Below are 16,001 nucleotides of genomic sequence, written 5' to 3' on the forward strand. Positions count from 1 at the left end.
ACAACACCTATTTGTCACAGCCCCACTTTCTGACCAGCTGCAGGATTTTATTACACAAGGTACCTAACCTCTCAGACCTGGGCCACCTTACTTTAAAATGGGAAGCAACTGAACCTGTCTTGGGATGGTGGTCCACAGCCCTGGGGAGCTTCGAACACCCCAGTGCCTACCCACCCCACACCAAGGGAGCCAGAGTGCTGGTGGGCCAGGCCCTCAAAGATGTGTATAGCTCCCCTGAAGATCGTGTGCACCTCCCATGGTAGATTTAGATCAACCATACTAGTAACAGGCTAAGTGGTAAGTACTGGCAAATGTTAGCTGTGGAAACCAGTACCACAGGCAAGCCACCTGGCAGCTTTCAAAGATCTGAAGAACTCTTCTGTGGAAGGAAGATTAGATGTCCCCCATATGGCCCCAAGGCCAGGGCTGGGAGAACCTTTCAAAGTCATAGATTTGAGGTGAATCTGATGTGCCAACCTTGACAGGTACATGGAAGGGCCCTGCATGTCTCTGATGCGGTGACACCTGGTGGAGGTGGGGCTGAGGAGGGCTGCTTCCCAAATTCCCCTCCTCCCTGGAGTCTGGTTCCCAGGTACTGCCCTGGTAAAATCTATAGGCCAGGGAACTGGTTGTCTGCCCTCAGTGAGGCAGGGTCAGGACAGTGGTAACTCCAATTGCAGGGCCGGGGTGGCTTAGAAATGAGCAGACCATTATAGGATTAAGTGAGAAGGGCAGCCATGACAAAGGGAATGGTCAGGTCAGTGGGGCCTCCTAAGCTATGTGATGGGTGGTGAATAAAAGGAGTGCCCAGGCTACCTGCACCCATGGCAACTCAATACCATTAACTGTGGACTATTTTTGTGAAAGGTATAATGAGGGGTGAAATAGTTTCATCTGCTTAGAATAAAAGCAAATGTGTCCTACTCCTTTCATGTCATGATTGTGGAATCAGAAGCACAAACTCTGAGTTGGTCAGGAGGCCTTGACTGGGGCCAAGCATGGTGGTGCCAGCCACAGAGACTTGGACTCCCACCTGTTTGCCCCAAAGAGAGTCACCCTCTGCCCCCCCCCCCACCCTGGGGCCAGGCCTCATTTTTCAAAACTGACTCTCAAGGGCGCCTGGGTGGCTCAGTCAGTTAAGCATATGCTTTGGCTCAGGTCATAATCTCATGGTTCATGAGTTTGAGCCCCACATCAAGCTCTCTGCCATCAGCATGGAGCCTGTTTGGGATCCTCTGTTCCCCCCTCTCTCTGTCCCTCCCTGCAAGCTCTCTCTCTCTCTCTCTCTCTCTCTCTCAAAAGTAAATAAAAACAAACATCATATATATATATATGTGTGTGTGTGTGTGTGTGTGTGTGTGCGTGTATAAAACTGACCCTCAGAAGAGTTCTCTTTTTACTACTGGTGTAAAATAAGTCCTGAGATTACTTTTATAATGTAAAATGAGCAGGTGAATACAAAAAATATAAGATATTCTGTCAATGGAAATGATCTCTTCCTTGAAGGAAACTCTAAAATCAAAAGACTTCAGTCAAGAGTTGGAAGGTTTTTCCCTGACTATTTCTAAGACAAATTACTTAGGAAGAAGTGTTTATGTCCTGGCATGGCATTAACTATTAACTGACTTAAACAAACATGTGCATACATGTGTACACACACACACATACACAAATACGTATAAGTACTCTAACCAAATTTCTGAAATCTTCCCAATAGTACAATTCTTGTTCTTTTTGTTCCATTGTCATTCACAGAGTTTTTAATATTTAATATACATATAATAATATAAATTTTCTTGGCAGGCTGCAGCCAGCCAGAGAAAGCCATCCTGCCTAAGCAGGAAGTACCATTCATCCCCCCTGATCACTTTCCAGAGTTTCAGGTACCCACAGTCAACTGTGGTCTGGAAGCTGATATTCCTCCTTCAGACCTATCATCACAAGGTCAATAGCAGCCTAACACTATGTCACAAAGCCTACATCATTCACTTCACTTTGTCTCATCACACAGGCATTTTATCATCTCACATCATAAGAACGGTGACTACAGTAAGATACTTTGAGAGAGAAATCACATTCACATACCTTTTATTATAGTATATTGCTACAATTGTTTTAATTTAATATTAGCTATTATTGTTAATCTATTATTTTGCCTGATTTGTAAATTAAACTTAATCACAGGAATGTATGTATAGGAAAAAACATAGTACATAGAGGGTTCGGTACTGTCTGTGGTTTCAGACATCCACTGGGGGTCTTGCAATGTATCTCCCATGGATAATGGGGGACTACTATATGAGGGCTCAAGATTCTAGCATTAATTTCGACAAGAGACAGGATCATATGGTTCTTATCTTTTCTTTTATTAATGTGATGTATCACATTGATTGATTTGCAAATACTGAACCAGCCCTGCAGCCCAGCAATGAATCCCACTTGATCATGGTGAATAATTCTTTTTATATGCTGATGAATTTGATTTGCAAGTATCTTGTTGAGAATTTCTGCATCCATATTCATCAGGGTATTGGCCTGTAGTTCTCTTTTTTTGCTGGGTCTCTGACTGGTGTGGGAATCAAAGTAATGCTGGCTTCATAGAATGAGTCTGGAAGTTTTCCTTCCCTTTCTATTTTTTGGAACAGCTTGAGAAGGATAGGTATTATCTCTGCTTTGAATGTCTGGTAGAATTCCCCAGGGAAGCCATCTGGTCCTGGACTCTTATTTGTTGGGAGATTTTTTATAACTGATTCAATTTCTTTCCTGGTTATGGGTCTGTTCAAATTTTCTATTTCTTCCTGTTGAGTTTTGGAAGTGTGTGGGTGCTTAGGAATTGTCCATTCCTTCTAAGTTGTCCAGTTTGTTGGCATATAATTTTTCATAGTATTCCCTGATAATTGCTTGTATTTCTGAGGGATTGGTTGCAATAATTCCATTTTCATTCATGATTTTATATATTTGAGTCCTCTCCCTTTTCTTTTTGAGAAGCCTGACTAGAGGTGTATCAATTTTGTTTATTTTTTCAAAAAACCAACTCTTGGTTTTATTGATCTGCTCTACTGTTTTTTTAGATTCTATATTGTTTTCGATGAAGAAAAAGCATTTAACAAAATTCAGCATCCTTTATTAATAAAAACCCTTGAGAAAGTCGGAATAGAAGGAACATACTTCAACATCATAAAAGCCATTTATGAAAAGCCCACAGCTAACATCATCCTCACTGGGGAAAAACTGAGAGCTTTCCCCCTGAGATCAGGAACACGACAGGGATGTCCACTCTCACCACTGTTGTTTAACATCATGTTGGAAGTTCTAGCAACAGCAATCAGAAAACAAAAGGAAATCAAAAGTATCAAAATAGGCAAAGATGAAGTCAAGCTTTCACTTTTTGCAGATGACATTATACTATACACGGAAAACCCGACAGACTCCACCAAAAGTCTGCTAGAACTGATACATGAATTCATCAAAGTTGCAGGATACAAAATCAATGTAAAGAAATCAGCTGCATTGTTATACACTAATAATGAAGCAAGAGAAAGAAAAACAAAGAAACTGATCCCATTCACAACTGCACCAAGAATCATAAAATACCTAGGAATAAACCTAACCAAAGATGTAAAAGATGCATATGCTGAAAACTATAGAAAGCTTATGAAGGAAATTGAAGAAGATACAAAGAAATGGAAAAACATTCCATGCTCATGGATTGGAAGAATAAATATTGTTAAGATGTCAATTCTACCCAAAGCTATCTACATGTTCAATGCAATCCCAATCAAAATTGCACCAGCATTCTCCTAGAAGCTAGAACAAACAATCCTAAAATTTGCATGGAACCACAAAAGACCCCAAATAGCCAAAGTTATAGTGAAGAAGAAGACCAGAGCAGGAGGCATCACAATCCCAGACTTTAGCCTCTATATAAAGCTGTAATCATCAAGACAGCATGGTATTGGCACAAAAACAGACACATAGACCAATGAAATAGGATAGAGATTCCAGAACTGGACCCACAAAAGTATGGCCAACTAATCTTTGACAAAGCAGGAAAGAATATCCAATGGAAAAAAGACAGTCTCTTTAACAAATGGTGGAGAACTGGACAGCAACACGCAGAAGAATGAAACTAGACCACTTTCTTACATAATTCACAAAGATAAAGTCAAAATGGATGAAGGATCTGAATGTGAGACAGGAAACCATCAAAACCCTAGAGGAGAAAGCAGGAAAAACCATTGTGACCTCAGCCACAGCAATTTCTTACTTGACACATTCCCAAAGGCAAGGGAATTAAAAACAAAAATGAACTATTGGGACTTCATGAAGATAAAAAGCTTCTGCACTGCAAAGGAAACAATCAACAAAACTAAAAGGCAACTGATGGAATGGGAAAAGATATTTGCTAAATGACATATCAGACAAACGGCTAGTATCCAGAATCTATAAAGAACTCACCAAACTCCAGACCCAAAAAACAAATAATCCAGTGAAGACATGGGCAGAAAACATGAATAGACTCTTCTCTAAAGAAGAAGACATCCAGATGGCCAACAGGCACATGAAAAGATGCTCAACGTCGCTACTCATCAGGGAAATACAAATCAAAACCACACTCAGATATCACCTCACGCCAGTCAGAGTGGCTAAAATGAACAAATCAGGAGACTATAGGTGCTGGAGAGGATGTGGAGAAATGGGAACCCTCTTGTACTGTTGGTGGGAATGCAAACTGGTGCAGCCACTCTGGAAAACAGTGTGGAGGTTCTTCAAAAAATTAGAAATAGAAGTACCCTATGACCCAGCAATAGCACTGCTAGGAATTTACCCAAGGGATATAGGAGTGCTGAGGCATAGGGGCACTTGTACCCCAATGTCTATAGCAGCACTTTCAACAATAGCCAAATTATGGAAAGAGCCTAAATGTCCATCAACTGATGAATGGATAAAGAAGTTGTGGTTTATATATACAATGGAATACTATTTGGCAATGAGAAAGAATGAAATATGGCCTTTTGTAGCAACATGGATGGAACTGGAGAGTGTTATGCTAAGTGAAATAAGTCATACAGAGAAAGATAGATGCCATGTTTTCACTCTTATGTGGATCCTAAGAAACTTAACATGACCATGGGGGAGGGGAAGGGGGAAAAAAAGTTACAGAGATGGAAGGAGGCAAACCATAAGAGACTCTTAAAAACTCAGAATAAATTGAGGGTTGATGGGGGGTGGGAGGGAGGAGAAAGTGAGTGATGGGCATTGAAGAGGGCACCTGTTGGGATGAGCACTGGGTGTTGTATGGAAACCAATTTGACAATAAATTTCACATTAAAAAAAAAGTTCTTCAAGAGAAAGCATCTTCCTCCTCCTGGCAGTGGAAGAGAAGGGATGTGGAATTCAACAGTGGGTTTATCTGAGGTGATTAGCATGCTAATGCTACCTGCAGAAATGGCATCACTTTCACCAGGAGACTGCACTGTGATGGGCTGAGTTGTGTCCTCTCTCAAAATTCCTATGTTAGAGTCCTAATTCCCAGCATCTCAGAATGTAGAGATGGATCTTGAGCTAATGAAGGTAAAATTGTCATAGGGTCATCCCTAACCCAATCTCAACTAGTGTCCTTATAAGAAGAGTAGATTAGTGTACAGGCACAGAGGGAAGACCATGTGAAAACATAAGGAGAAGATGGCCATCTACAAGCCAAGGAGAGAGGCCTCAGAAGAGACAAACCCTGTGACACCTTGATCTCAGACTTCCAGTCTCCAGAAATAAAAGACAAGAAATCTCTGTTATTTAAGCCACTCTGTCTATGGTACTTTGTTGTGGCATCTCCAGAAAATGAATACACACACATTTAAAACATGATCTACACAGAAATTGAAAATCACCTCAGGAAAAGCTTGAGCCATCGCTGCCTGAGGATTTCAGCTGGGAGACCCCCCCCAACCCCCCACCTAGAGCTTGATGCTGAAACGTAAGCTGGTATGCGTGTATACTCACTAACTCCTGCAAACTGAAACTGAAATGAGCAGGAACCACCATGCAGTGCTGGGCCCCAAGGCCTCAGAACTGGGGTTTGATGGCTGGAGTATCACAAAGCTGATACCAGGTCCCCCCTTCCTTCCTTCCAGCCCTGACATAAGTCTGCATTTCCTCCTCATTCCTCAGGAGGATTCCTCGTCAAGGCTCAGGACAGTGGGCAGTCTGAGCACTCATGCTAGGATGGCATGGCTAGCACCTGGCCCATGCTGTGTGGGGTCTCAGGGCCTGCAGCTTCAGGGAACTGGCACACCTAGGCTTGGCCACAGCAGCAAGGGGGTACTTCTTGGTGAGTGCCACCAACATGTCACCACCACAGGCCAGTATGTCCTTACTAGAGGAGAGGCATGCTCTCCTTACATGCTCTCGATAACCCAGGGACTTAGTTAATTCCATTCCCCCAATGTAGGCAGGTCAGCGAGCACAAGGTGGTGACCAACCATTGCCTTTACAAACTAACTTTTCAAACTGACCTACCTGTGTTGCTGTTCCAGTGTCAGAATTACCCAAGTCCATGAGTTAAAATTTTGATTCACAGAAATACTTTCAGTTGCTCATGATTTCTTCCAGACTTTCCTGTGGCTGTGGATTAGCCCAACTTGTCCCATATCAATTCCAACACTAAACACCAATAGTTGTAATGGTCTCTGGAGGTGGCCTTGGGGGGGCCTCACAACCAGGGACTGAGTCCCACCAGTCTGCCCCAAATCTGGCTCACCTCTCCCTCTGCCTCATGTTGGGCCAAGGGGCTGAGTCCTTGTGTCTCAGTTACTCATCTGTTACATGGGAGTAACAACAGCACTTCCCTCACAGAGTCATCAAGAAAATTAGAAGAATCAATGTCATGTGAAGACTCAGAAGAAGGCCTAACACACAGTGAGCACTGAATGAGTACTAACTGGTACTATTACCCAGGATATGGGGGGTTGGGGAATCTCGTTGTTCTTACCAGAAGAGTTACAAGCTTTCTGACACTGACACAGAACTCTCACCAATCCCAGGTTCTAGGTGGTGCCAGCCCCTGGATCTCCCATCAACAAGTGATTTACAAGCAGACTGTCACAAAGACCCCAGGCTCCCAAGGGTGCATGATGTGCAGGAATACTCGGAACAGGCAAGAGGGCTCCTGCCTTGCATATCCACGTGTCCCCAAGCCTCTGGACTTTAATACTTGAGATGAACACATCACATACCTCCAGTCTCAGCAACTGAACCCAGCCTTACATGCACAACCTTCCCCTGCCCTGCCCACCGTTAGTTTTGAAAGGCCAACACAGAATACCAGAGAAGGATTTCCATGGCCAATTCCAGCTTCACTGGGCCAAGGTGAAGACATAAACCTCACAAGTCTGTCCTCAACAAAATTTCCGGCCTCATGGTCAAGACACCAAACACTTGAAAAAGGCCGGATGAGCAATCCAACTGTTTGAAGTCTCATCCAAAATAAACCAAAATCCACAATTCTTTGAAGTTGGCCTTTTTTACCAACTGAACAAAAACGCTCATTTTTGGACTATAGCAGGAACTACTGCTAAAAAGTGAGTCATTACAGGTGAGTGAGAACCAAGTTTTTCCCCCTTTCTCTCAAAGACACAAAAACCATATGAAGACATTTTTCTTTGGGTAAGTTGTGTGTGTGTGTGTGTGTGTGTGTGTGTGTGTGTGTGTGTATTACGTGACAAAGAATGATTTAAGCTTTGGCCCAATTCTTAACTTATAAAACCGCATGCAGATGTATCTAAGTGCTTACTCTCTGGAACTGAAGAGTAAGACTTTTGTCACTGGCAATGAAATGACACTCTTTTTAAAAATGCAGGGGGAGGACACCCATGTGGCTCAGTCAGTTGAGCATCCGACTTTGGCTCAGGTCATGATCTCACTGTTTATGAGCTCAAGCCCCACATCAGGCTTGCTACTGTCAGTGCAAAGGCCCCTTTGGATACTCTACCCCTCCTTCTCTGCCCCTCCCCTGCTCATTCTCTTTCTCATTCTCTCCCTCTCTCTCTCTCTCTCTCTCTCTCTCTCTCAAAAATAAATACATACATACATACATAAATACATAAATAAATAGGCAAGCAAACAAACATTTTTAAAAATAAAAAAAAGGGGCTCCTGGGTGGCTCAGTTGGTTAAGTGTCCAACTTAGGCTCAGGTCATGATCTCATAGTTCATGGATGGGTTCGAGCCGCACATCAGGCTCTGTGCTGACAGCTCAGAGCCTGGAGCCTGCTTCGGATTCTGTGTCTCCCTCTCCCTCTGTCCCTCCCCTGCTCAAGCTCTCTCTCTCTCTCTCTCTCTTGAAAATAAATATACTTTAAAAATTTTTTAGAAGTAAATAAAAGTGAAAGGGAGAGCATACAGCAACCTGACATACTATTGAAAATAACTTCAGTGAAAACCAACGAATTAAAGAAGTTTGCTTGAGGTCTCATCTCAGCTCAGTTAAAATTCTGTTAAATCACATCTGTGGGTACCTTTCACAACATAGATTATTCATTACAAATAGTTAAAAAGCCATGAATTTATTTTATCACAGTCGAAACCCAATTTAGATGTTAGGAGAAATGGCTTCATCCACATCCAAGTAGATAACAGTGTTTTATGAAGTATCGTTCTTGTTTAAGACAGATATTTTTATAAGGTGTCATTTATGTTAATATCATCATGAGAGTACAAATGTGTATACACATATCTCTGTGTATACATATGTATATATGGTGTGTCCCATTTGTGAAGAGGGGAAATTCTAGGAAGCACTAATACCAAAATGAGAACCAAAGTACTGCCTTTTCATTGGAGGAACACATGCAACAAAATTAGAATAGCTCACAGAATTCAAATGCTGTAGCAATCAGGGTGTGGTGACTAGTTTCATGTTGCGGAAATAGGGGTTTTCCTTTCATTGGGGGTTCTTTTCACAAAACAAGTGGAAGGGACATGACACCAGCTACACACACCCTATCAAGGAGCAAAGTATTCCCCAGTCCGCTGAGCAGAGAGTGAACTGTCCGGACACCCACCACCTAATGCTCACAGTGCACAGCAGGTGCTCCATAACCAGACTGACAATTCCAGATTCTCCAGGAATGTGCTTTTACAGATCAATCTGCTTCCAGAACATCATGTCTTAGTCCAGGAAACAGTATTTATTCTCTCTTCAAGGTAACAGAAAGTGATAACTCAAGACCTTTCACTTCGTTTTGCTTTCTTCTTTGAACCCCCACAGCCATGCCTTAACATATACTCTCACACACATACACATGCCTATGTACACTCACACACTCACAAGTGTGCACACATGAACACACTCATCCGTTCTCATGCTTACACGTGTGCACACACACATATGCACACACTCTCACCCGTAAACATACACATCCATACCCACTTATGAGTGTTAACTGGATAGATCTCATAAATAAATTTCTAATTCAGAAACAGATACACACAGCTCAAACTCTTTGCAATTGCTGATGCAATTTAACAATTAGGAAAGCTAGAATTATCCTTTTGTTTTCAATGAAAATATAGTCAAAGAGAAAAATAGCATTTCACATCACATACCACCATAAATAGAACAAAAACCTACTAATGCTTTGGTTGTCTTTTCCCTGGAATAAACACATGACCACTTCCAACCACATAAAAATGTGAAGTTAAGTGTATACAAAGAATGTTCAAGTTTCCAAGGGCACCTGGGTGGCTCAGTCAGTTAAGCGTCCAACTCTTGGTTTCAGCTCAGGTCGTGATCTCATGGTTTGTGGGATGGCACCCCATGCTTGGGATTCTCTCTTTCCCTCGCTGCCCCTCCCCTGCTCGCTCTCTCTCTCTCTCTCTCTCTCTCTCTCTCTCTAAATAAACAAAGATTTTTAAAAAAAGTATGTTCAAGTTTCCATATGTAATAAGATTTTTTTGTATTAACATGTCAGGTTAGCCTAGTTTATCAACTTCATGGCATTTAGTTTTTCTCCTTAAGATCATAGTGCTTTACTCTCTAGGAGCAGGGATTTGCTAGACCACAGGTTCAAGGCAAAGTATCTGTGGCAAAGTCACTAGGATTAGAAACAAAGAAACAAAATCTTATTATATAGCCAAATTTATGTTCCCCATGAAGTATAAACAGCTGATATTATAAACTATGGTATATCTCAGATAATTATATTACCGACCTAACCAAATTACTTTGAATATCCATACTTGCTGGAATTGAAATTTTAGTCTAAATATGGCTGTGTTCTCAAAGTAATCTTTCCTAATGGCTTTCCTGTTACATATTTACTATTCTCCAACTAAAGTATCTGGTTTAAGTTTGGGAATGAAAATGTCCCACAGTATAAATTATGAGCTTAGTGACTAATATGTAAAAGAAAACCATGAATCTTTTTGTAAAGACTTGATATTGACCTTTTCAATTAACACACCCAGCCAGCTGTCTTTGTTTTCCACTTAGATGATAGATTGTTTCCTCCTTCATTCCACAGCAATGCATGTAGCTAATTTAGTTAAAGACTAACAACCTGAAAAGCTTAAGGAAAAACAGCTTTGGTACAAGATCTTGCAAACCATCCTTTTTCACCTCTGGTTTTCCTGTGGTAGAGATAATTTGGGAGGAAACAAACAAATATACAACATAATAATTTTGTCTCCTACATAATAACTTTGTCTTCTCCTATATAAAGTGATTTTCTCTAAGCTCCTTTAATTCTGTCAAGTAACTTGGGGGAGGCCTAACTCTCCCTTGTAAAGGAAATTCTGCCTAGAAGTGCCTGGCACTTAAGAATATTGCTGAGAATTTAGTAAAAGTATATATGCAAAACGGAGGTAAAGCCACATTATTGTCTTGGAATCAGTGCAGGTCTAGATATTAGGCACATCTTTTAGACTAGTGCTTCTCAGATTCCCCCCAGCCTAGGAAAGTTCCCATACTAGTTTCATTTTTTCTTCCTCATTGAGAGCAGTCAGCAGACACACATGCACATGCCCATGCATGTGCACATGCCCATGCACGTGCACATGCCCATGCACACACCCACACACATCTGGGAAGAGCTAGCTAGCAACTGCAGGCTTGTGATTTCAGCTCTTCCCAAAAGCCTCACAATCACTACTCCAAACAGCCTTAAGCAGATGGCCCTGTGGGTGTAGCCCGTATAATAACCCCACAGGTCTACCCAAGAGACAAACTGGAGGAACATTTTTTCTCAGTAAATTAACCAACACAGAAGTCATTCCCTGAAGGTTCCTCCCTGACACTGAAATAGCTCGTTCAGCAATATCTCAGGTCTGTACTCTCCTGCTATCCTGGGGGAGGCCTGCCCTGCCTCACCCCATGCCCGTCCAAAATTCTAACACCCACCTGACATTACACGTCACTGTTTGTGCTTTTTCATTTACCCCTTGGCACATATCACTATTTATACAGGTCACGTAAGCATCATGAGAGCGAAGAGGTTTGCCTCTTTTGATCAATACAATGCCTAGAACTGCATTTGAAGTACAGTAGGTGCTCAATAAATATTTGCTGAAAAGAATGAAAAATCACAAAATTTAGTCTCTAAAATATTTTTATATAAAATTATCAGCCTAAGGAACTCCCAATTCTGCAGAAATCACTGCAAATGTTATAGATGAACTAGAAATTTCTACCGGTATAGAGACTAAATGCATGCAGCCTCAAGGGCAGGGCTGCAGGTCAGAACAAGTGTGTGTCTGTAAGAGGGAGGGAGAGAGAAAGGCAGCATGCAAAGCGAGAACAGATGCCCAATGCAAAAGCAAAGGCCTGGATGCTGGAGAATCCCCCCATCCATGTCAACTCAGGAGGTGAGAGAACTGAGAACTGCCTCCCAGCTCTATGCTGATTCAGGGAGCCACAGCTGGTGTGTCTTAGAAGAATCTCTTGTCTTCACATTTTCCATTTCTGGTCTATAAAAGGGTGTGATAATCATTATCTCACAAGGTTTATATTCTAAAATGTGTGGTTTCTAAAATGTCTGTGCTAGTACAAATGTGAGAAGCATGGTAAGGTCTGACACCAGGAGAGGCTGAACAAAGGTGAGTTGTTACCATGGGAGCTTCGTGTGAAACACTGGGGTTCTCTATTACTTCTGGGATAATGCCAATTTGGCTCCAACTTTTAAATTATATGTTTATTTTGAAGTTCCATTATCTGTTTCCTTTTGCCAGACACCAAATGGCTATGTTATTTAAGGTCCTGAGGTCATCACAAAGTGTCTTATCCTCAGATTCAAGGGTCTGGGCAGGCCATGCATGCTGACTTCCTGCTTCCAGTCCATGAATTCTGTACAATTTTGATACTGGGAGTCTGCTAGTAAACAAGCCTGACTCGTCTAGATATTGGTCCCATTGCCTTAAATCATTAGACCCAGTAGCACATGGACCATGTCCCTTTCTTTTTTTTTTTGTTTTTGTTTTTGTTTTCATTTTTGTTTTGTTTTGTTTTGGATTGGGCTTTTTTGCTCATGGACCAATCTAAGCTATTTATTTAAGACATCTCCTGCATAAGCAAAGGGATGGAAAATCAGTATACTGGTCATCATTTGATACAAGTAAGGAAGGTGAACTTAAGGGTCACATATGTGTGCAGAGTCATGGTCCAAACCAGTTCTGTAGTTCCCCACTAGGTCAGTCGTACAGGTTTTCTTTATTCATCTATATAGCCCATTGGAAGTGGACTCACTTAAGAGTTACGGAATAGAGTATGATTAACATCTCCCCAGGGAAAGGGCTTGGACCTGATTCAGAGAAGGGGGGGGTAGGCAATGAACTTAAGTCTCTCATGCTCTCCATGATGCGACATTAGAAGACATTCAGCATGCTCACTCCCACATGGGAGAGAACTAAGAAGTAGGTGAGGGCCTTCCACACGTTAGCTGAGCCGTCCTCCCCACTTGACATGGACCTCCTAGCTGTGCCCTGGACTGCCCTAGCATCCTGGAAACCCAGACCCAGCTGCCACTCCTATTTTCAACCCAGAAAGCCTCAGTGCCACCCAAGTCCCTCTTTCTTAGCATCCTTCCCTAAGCAAACAATCACTTCGTAAACGACTTCTAGAAATGAAGCTAAGTTTTTACCTTCTTGGTAGAGGGCGTTTGGAGGAACATTGCAGGAGAAGGGGTGGGAATTCAGTTGGAGGGGTGTGTGGATTTGCTCTGCACTGCCCAGCCCCCCTCTAGGTTTCTCCAAAGCAAGGATCCTGCAGTGTAGTTTTTTTTTTTTTTCCAGGACTAGATCAGCCACATGCTTCCTCCAGCTTTCAGTTCAGGGTAACCAGAGACCCTAAAGGCATGGGCCCTGACCCCAGTGGGGGCTACTGCTCCCTCTACCCTTTCCCGGGCCCTCTGCCTGTGCAGGTCTGGGCTCTGCAGGGTTGGCTGTCTAGAGAGCCACCACCCAGCCTTTGTCCACTGCAGTTGCCAGAGCCACAAGCAGAAGGTAGCATCCCTAGAGCCCAGCTCAAGCAGTGCCCAGTGGCCAGCAGCTGCCCCTGGTATCTCCCACATTCCCTGGCTTGGCACTTTTCTATGGATGGCTGACTTCTGGCTGGCACAGCCCCTCGCAAGCTTTTCTACCATCGTGTGAGTAATGGCTGTGCCCTCACGTGAAAATAAGACTCAACCTCGGGAGCCTCTTCCCTGGGCACTATCTCAGCCCCAGGGCCAGTGGCTGCTCTTTATGTCAGATACGTCCGTATATTCTTGCAAGTCTTTGTTCTTACTTTATTTACTTCACAACCCCCCACTGGAATTCTTAACATCAAACTTTCCCTGAGTCATGGGTAATTTTTGCTTCTTCACCAGACCCTGACAGATACACAGAGTCCCTGCATGAATACTGAGGTCCTCTCACATTTCTTTACCTCTGTTTTGCAAATTGCTTCTAATTTAAGTTTTGCTAGGGGCCACCACTTCCAACTGGCCATTCATCAAACTGGCAACATATCACTCTCTATAGTTCTTCCCCCGTCTGAGGTACACTAGCTGACTCCATTCTATGAAAAAACCCACTTAAATACAGAGAACTAAAATGTTCTTGACATTGCAGCATTGTAGTCATAACCTTGGCTTTCCAACTGTCAGGCTTTTAATTTTTAAAAAAATGTTAGGGGCACCTGGGTAGCTCAGTTGGTTGAGTGTCCACTCTTGATTTCAGCTCAGGGCATGATCTCAAGGTTCATGGATTAGAGCCCTGTGTCGAGCTCTGTGCTGACAACATGGAACCTGCTTGGGATTCTCGCTCTCCTTCTCTCTCTGTCCCTCACCTTGCTCTCTCTCTCAAAATAAGTAAAAATAAACTTTAAAATTAAAACAAAATTAATTTTAGTTTAGTTGAATTAATTTTAATTCCAGTATAATTAAAATATATGTTATATTAGTTTTCCAATTATCAGGCTTTTAAATGCCAGAGACTTCCTATCTTTATTCTCCATGGAGCAATTCTTATATTTCAGAATAATAATGTATCAATGGGAATTCAGCTACCAGAAAAAAATCTTTGGACATTTAGAGGGGAAGTTAAAAAAAAGAAAAAGTGAAAAAAGACACCAATAATAGGGACAATGTGAATGTATACTGAAGAATTTGGGTGCTGATAAAGATTGCTTTGGTTGTTAATTTTGACTATTTTGACTAAATTATGGCTCAACTCCATTTACTTCCTCAGGCATTCATTGGGCCTGAAGGAGGGTGATATAGGATGTGTCTATCTGTAACCATCTTTGAATTTTAAACACCCAAACAGCTGAATTACATAAAGCACTTACAAGCAGCTGAATTATATTAAGCACTATTGAGCTATGAAGTGTTCTAGTTGTTATTTGGGAAAAAAGTGGGTGGAGGAGGCTTGTCAATATTACTGGGATTACAACAATTGAATAAAATTAGAAGACATGAAACATGGACGTTATTCTTGAGAGCTGACCAAGGAGATACACCTATGTGGCTTTTCCCATGCCACCACCACAAACATGTACACTCTGCTTGCCAGTTCTCAAATTTTCATCCATTAGAGATTCATGTGTATTCATTCATGTTACAGTCCTCTTCCGTGCACACTGGCCACACTGCCAGGAAGGTAACATTCTAGCTTGTGCAGCCACTGGCTCCCCATAATCCCATGCATGCTGAGATCACAAGAACTGAGCTGGCAATGCAGCCCCCATACTGATTTCAGGCTTAGTCCACACACTAATCTGTGCCCTGGAATTCTGGGCTCTAGTCTTGTAGACTGGGGTAGGCCTGATGGAGAAAGCCTGGAAGTAAGGTCAACCTTAGGAGAACACATAGGCACGGGGGCCGAGGGGCTAGTAGTGGAAGGTGAGCCCACATTTACTGCCAAACCCTGGAGCACAATAATGCAGATGCTGGAAATCTCCAGCACTGTGCCCCCAGAGGTCCCTAAATTCCACCAGTTCTCCTGATCTAGGATGATGACAGCACTCCATTTTTTAAAACTGTTATTTTTAGTATTTATGTCAGCTTTGTATCATTCCAGGAAATATTTGCGGCAGCTCACCAAAACAAAACAAAACAAAATACACCTGACACAAAAGAAGGCTTAAAGAAAAGTAAACGAGTAGTGACTATAATCCTGCACTGTATATTTGAAAGTTGCTAAGAAAGTAGATCTTAAAAGTTCTCATCACAGGAAAACAAAATTGTAGCTGTATGTGGTGATGGATGTTAACTACACTTACTGTGGTGATCACTTCACAATATACTGAATCATAACACTGTATACTTGAAACTAATTATAATATTGTGTCAATTATTTCTCATTTAAAAAAAAGTAAATGAGGAAACATGTAGAAAGAAGTAAGGGCAGATGCTGGTAATGAAGTCCAAGTACACTCACTGTAGGCTGGAGGAGTGTGAGAAATTCCCACCAGCCAGGGCAAGGTGGGGAGCCCCAATGTATGGAATTCTATCTGGGCTTTTGAAAGTGTA

General features: G+C 42.1%; 1 protein-coding gene and 1 pseudogene across 3 annotated transcripts in view; both read right to left on the minus strand.

Moving 5' to 3' along the window:
• The window catches only part of ATP10A (ATPase phospholipid transporting 10A (putative)), a 206,326-nt gene that overhangs the window by 99,235 nt on the left and 91,090 nt on the right, over window positions 1-16,001 (minus strand). The window lies entirely within an intron of this gene.
• Window positions 12,701-13,070, minus strand: LOC125167432 (cytochrome c oxidase subunit 6A1, mitochondrial-like; annotated as a pseudogene).

This window comes from Prionailurus viverrinus, chromosome B3 (assembly GCF_022837055.1).
Source record: "Prionailurus viverrinus isolate Anna chromosome B3, UM_Priviv_1.0, whole genome shotgun sequence".
NCBI classification, from domain to species: Eukaryota; Metazoa; Chordata; class Mammalia; order Carnivora; family Felidae; genus Prionailurus; species Prionailurus viverrinus.